General features: G+C 48.0%; 1 long non-coding RNA gene across 1 annotated transcript in view; it reads left to right on the forward strand.

Annotated features, from left to right (window-relative positions):
- LOC119597756 overlaps nt 1-5,000 on the forward strand; it is an 11,871-nt gene that overhangs the window by 4,535 nt on the left and 2,336 nt on the right. The gene's annotated exons all lie outside the window — the stretch shown is intronic.

A 5,000-nucleotide genomic window follows, 5' to 3' on the forward strand; every position in this document is an offset into this window, starting at 1 on the left:
TATATTTTTTTTGGGGGGTGGGAGTGTTTAGTGTCCTCGGGGTAAGTAATTCGTTGCTTGAATTTCTTATATACAAAAAATAATTGGCACTTTTTTTGAAAACTTTTTTTTACTTATTTTTTATATTTTTTGTCAGTGTTAGGTGTCCTCTTTATTTTATTTTTTATATTTTTTGTGAGTGTTTAGTGCACTATGGATCATTAATCAATAAATTCCCTGTATATTTTTCGTGTACATATAGCGCCCCCAGAGGAAAGTACATCACGGATTTATTCTATTGCTGTTAACGAGAGCAGAAAGGGAATGTGAAAGGCATCAGGTGGGTTTTAAATGTGCCAGTCTATGGTGTCTGTGAGACTGATGTGGTTTCTATGGTGCTGATATGGTGTTTGTTGCGCTAGAAGAGGTATGACTTTTATAGTGGTGGTGATATAGTGTCTATGATAGTAGCCGAGATATGGTGTTTGATGATTATGGTGACGTAGGTATGATGTTTGATGATTATGGTGATGGAGGTATGAGTATGGTGATAGTAGAGCACCATATGATGCCACGAGAGGTTTGGTGTTTCTAGCAGCCATGTGGGCATAATGTTTATGATCTTGGTGGAAGCATGGTTTATGATGATGCAAGTATGGTGTTTATAGTGTTCAAAGTGTATATGGTGGACTGATGTTTACAGAGGCGCTGGTGGAATCTCGAAGATTTTTTTATTTTTTATTCATTATTATTATTATTTTTTTTTTACTGAGACTTTGGCGGTGATCTTTTTTTCTCTCTCTTCCTTTTCCTTCTTTCGGCTTGCAAGCACATCCATTGATCTTGCAAAAACTGCAAACCAAAAGAAAACCAGTGAATATAAGAAAAGAATAACAATAATGATAATAATAGTAACAGTAACAACAAAACAACTACAATTATAAAGAACAAGAAGAAGAGCCAAAAAAAATCGAAAAAAGAAAATAGAAATTCTTCAAGAAGCCAACAATAATGAGCTTTAAGAGTCGGCTTCAAGGTGACCCAGTTTCTCCCGATTGGCTTCGATTTGACCCTCTCGACGTCGAGCGAGGACAGGCCGTGCGGGCGCTGCTGTTGCTGTGCTCTGGGGAAAGACGTTTTTTCGGTGGGTTTTTATTTTTCTCGACTGCGTACTCGCTCGTGGGGAATTTTTTGTTTATGTGGGCATTTGTTTGATTTTTACTTATATATTTATTTATTTATTTTACTGATTTATTTATTTTGTCTTATCTTTTTTTCTCTCTCTCTGTTTTGATGACTGGGAATTATTGTTAGTTTTAATTTAGTTTATTTTTTTTCCATCTTTTATCTGTATCATTATTGTTATTATTATCATTATTATCCTTATCATTATTATTATCATTGTCTTTATCATTATCATCGGTGTTGGGTATTTTCTTTGGTTTGTAAATGTTTGCAAGTTCGATTTCGAAAATAGTGCATATTCATCCTCATTAACATTTGGATGATAAAGACATTTCTTTAGATTGTAAACGTATGCAAATGTTCCTAACGTTGTTAAGTATTATTTAGAATTTTATAAGATAGAGGCATTTCTTTATTTATAGATTTTTTAAGACTATAAAGTGCGCATTCACTTATTTTAATGGGTTGGTGGAGAGGAAGGGAGAGGGTGGGGGAAAGGGAGGCTGAGTGTGGGGGAGAGAGAGGGAGGGTGTGGGAGAGAGAGAGGGAGAGGGTAGGTGTGGGGGAGAGAGAGGATGTGTGTGTGGGGGAGAGAGGGAGAGGGTAGGTGTGGGGGAGAGAGAGAGGGAGAGAGAAGTGAGTTGGAGGAAAGAGAGGAGGGAGTTGGAGAAGAGGGAGGGTGGGTGTGGGTGAGAGAGGGAGAGGGTTGGTGCGTGTGTTGGGGGAAGTGCAGTGCGCAGTGTCCAAGGGAGAAATTCGCTCTAAATGCTTTTAACTCGACACTTGGATTCTTTCATTCCTGCAGATTCAACTTTGGTATCATTTATCCAGGTAGGTACGTACGTGTATATATATTTGTGCGTGTACATATAGATAGATAAATAAATGGATAGACAGATAAATAGATAGATAAATAGATATAGACAGAGATAGATAACACACACACACACACACACACACACACACACACACACACACACACACACACACACACACACACACACACACACACAAAATACACACACAACAGCCACAAAACACACACACACACACAACACACACACACAAACACACACACACACACACACACACACACACACACACCACACACACACATACCACACACAAAACACACCACAAATACCACACAACACACACAAAACACACACACACACACACACACACACAATACACAACACACACACAAAATACACAACACACACACCACACACACACACACATCACACACACACACACACACACACACACACACACACACACACACACACACACACACACACACACACACACACACAGGTATATGCTTATTCGCATATACCCGCATCAAATCACGTCTGAGTGGATATAATCAAAGAGGGAAGCCCGTAAACAGAGCGCAAAGTCAGTGCTTGTGCAAATATGTTGCTTGGTGTCTGTAATAACACACTGGCTTCACTAAAAATCCCTATAAATGCAGAAAGGTTCCCTGGAAACGCCGCTTCTGTCAGCTGATCAAGGACAGGTCAGCGGTATCCTTTGGAGATGAATCTGTTTTCTTGCATATTCCGAGATGGAATAGACACACGGACGTATGTATATATATATATATATATATATATATATATATATATATATATATATATATATATATATATATATATATATATATGTGTGTGTGTGTGTGTGTGTGTGTGTGTGTGTGTGTGTGTGTGTGTGTGTGTGTGTGTGTGTGTGTGTGTGTGTGTGTATGTATGTATATGTGTGTGTGTGTGTGTCACATAACCAAAGTGCGTCTTGATCGAAAGCGGTTTCGTGGGTCCATTGACACCGCGCCGTTCTCAGCTTCACGTCACGGAGAGAGAGGCTATTTCTCCGCCACAAAAACTGGCCGCAGGACCACGAAGCGAGAGCAGATTACGCAAGAGGCGACGCACGAATAGACGAATTCTGCCTCCTCCACGTGCTGCACCTCCGCCGCCTCCAGCAGCATCTCGCTTCTGCCCCCGGAGGACGCAGGAGGCGACGAGCAGCCAGCCGGTCTCCCCGACGTGTGGCGGAGGCGACGAGAAAGAGGAACGGAGGTGGAAGGCGGAGGTGACTAATGGTCGTGCTGGTGAGGCTGGCATCGTCCATCTTTCCTGCGGGAACACGAGAAGGCCTGACCAGTGCAGCAAGGCGAGGGCGGAGCAGCGAGGCGAACGGAGCGCCGAGTGGGCCAGGCGGGACCGCTGCCTCCCCCGGGCCCCCGGCGGGCGGTCCCCGGCCCCCTCCCACCCCCTCGTGCACTCTGCCGCAGTCCGGGGAATTCCCAATGTACGGCACGACCCGCCTTCCAGCTCAGCGGTCTGGGTCGCTATTATCCTCGTGTTTAGCGTGGAGGAAGGACTGCCGCTGCCACTCCGCCGTCTGGCTCGTTCTGGGGCGGCGTGCTCCCTCGCCCTGCCTTCTGCTGCTCGCCTGGGTACGAGACGCTAGCTGGCTGGGGCATCGTGCACGGATATGGGCATGTGTATGTAGACCGCGCCTGGGTTGTCCGGCGGATCACGCATTTCGTCAGCAGCTTCGACCTTAACTCCTTCTGCCGTTGCTGACTTTGATGCTGAGTCTCCAGACCGCTGCTGTCGAAAGAGGAAGTTCCGGGTCGCCCGCTGATTGCCGCATCCGAGCTTCCTGGAACTGAACCATGAGGATACACAGCAACCAGACGGTGAAGATGATTCAGCAGGTGGACGCCACCGCTGCCGGGGCCACTCTCGCGTCCTCGGAAGGCTCGCCGACGATAAATCACTCCAGGTTCTCTCGCGAAGACGGCCTTCCGTCGGAGGCAAGCAGAGGGAGCGACCGAGACGAGGACGGGAGCGACGAGGAGGACCTAGACTACCGGGAGAGCTGGGACCTGCTTTTTTCGGGCATCCTCGAGGATCACTGCCGCCTCACCAGGAAAGGCGGCTGCAGCAAAGGCCTTGGCGCCCCTTCGACTGCACTTCCACATACGAGCAAGCGATGGCCGGTAGATCAGCAGAAGGGCACCGGCACGAGAGCCAAGCGCGTGCGGCGATACAAGAAGTGGGTGAGCCTCCGCCTGGGGAGCTTCGACTGGTCTTTCGCCCTCTTCTTCGTGGTCAAGTCTCGGTCAAGTTCGAGGTCGTGTGATGGCGGCGGCAGTGACCCGGGCGCGGCTGAGTCGACCACCTCGCTCTCAGCGACGTAGAGGCCCAGAAGACGGTCGTGATTCGGGATTCTGGTCAACAGGAAATCGCCGCTCCCCCCCGACGACCCGCGATATCTCACAGGGCAGCGCCATCTCTCAGCGACGGGTTACGGTACTTCCCACGCAGCATCAGCGAAACGAGCGTCCTCCAGCGAGCGTCCTCCAGCGCCGTACCCTTATCGGAGTGACTCACGCAGCTGCCGTGAGATGTTGCAAGACCCGCCAGGGAGGATATGACCCAACAAGTGCGCTGTCCTCCTTTCAACTCCCTCCCTCTCCTGTTCCTACGCTCCGCCTGACCTATCTGCCGCTGGAACACTCCCCCCCCCTCTCCGACCTGTGAACGCCGCGGTGATACCTTCCGCGCGTTCAGTGACTGTCCCTCTCGCACGTGGACGCGATCCCGAACCCACGCCGTAACGTGAACGCCTCTATACTGCGAACGGGATATCTAACACTCGCTGAACGCTGGAGGTGCGGAAATACATCCATGTTTGTCTGTGCGACGTGAGTGAAGGGGTGACTCGGAAGAAAAGTCGACGAGCGATGTAGTGACGAAACGAGAGAGACAGAAAAAAAGGAAATAAAAACGTTAAGGCTGGATTGTGTAGACCTTTAGGTGGCC

This window comes from Penaeus monodon, chromosome 40 (assembly GCF_015228065.2).
Source record: "Penaeus monodon isolate SGIC_2016 chromosome 40, NSTDA_Pmon_1, whole genome shotgun sequence".
Lineage (NCBI taxonomy): Eukaryota > Metazoa > Arthropoda > Malacostraca > Decapoda > Penaeidae > Penaeus > Penaeus monodon.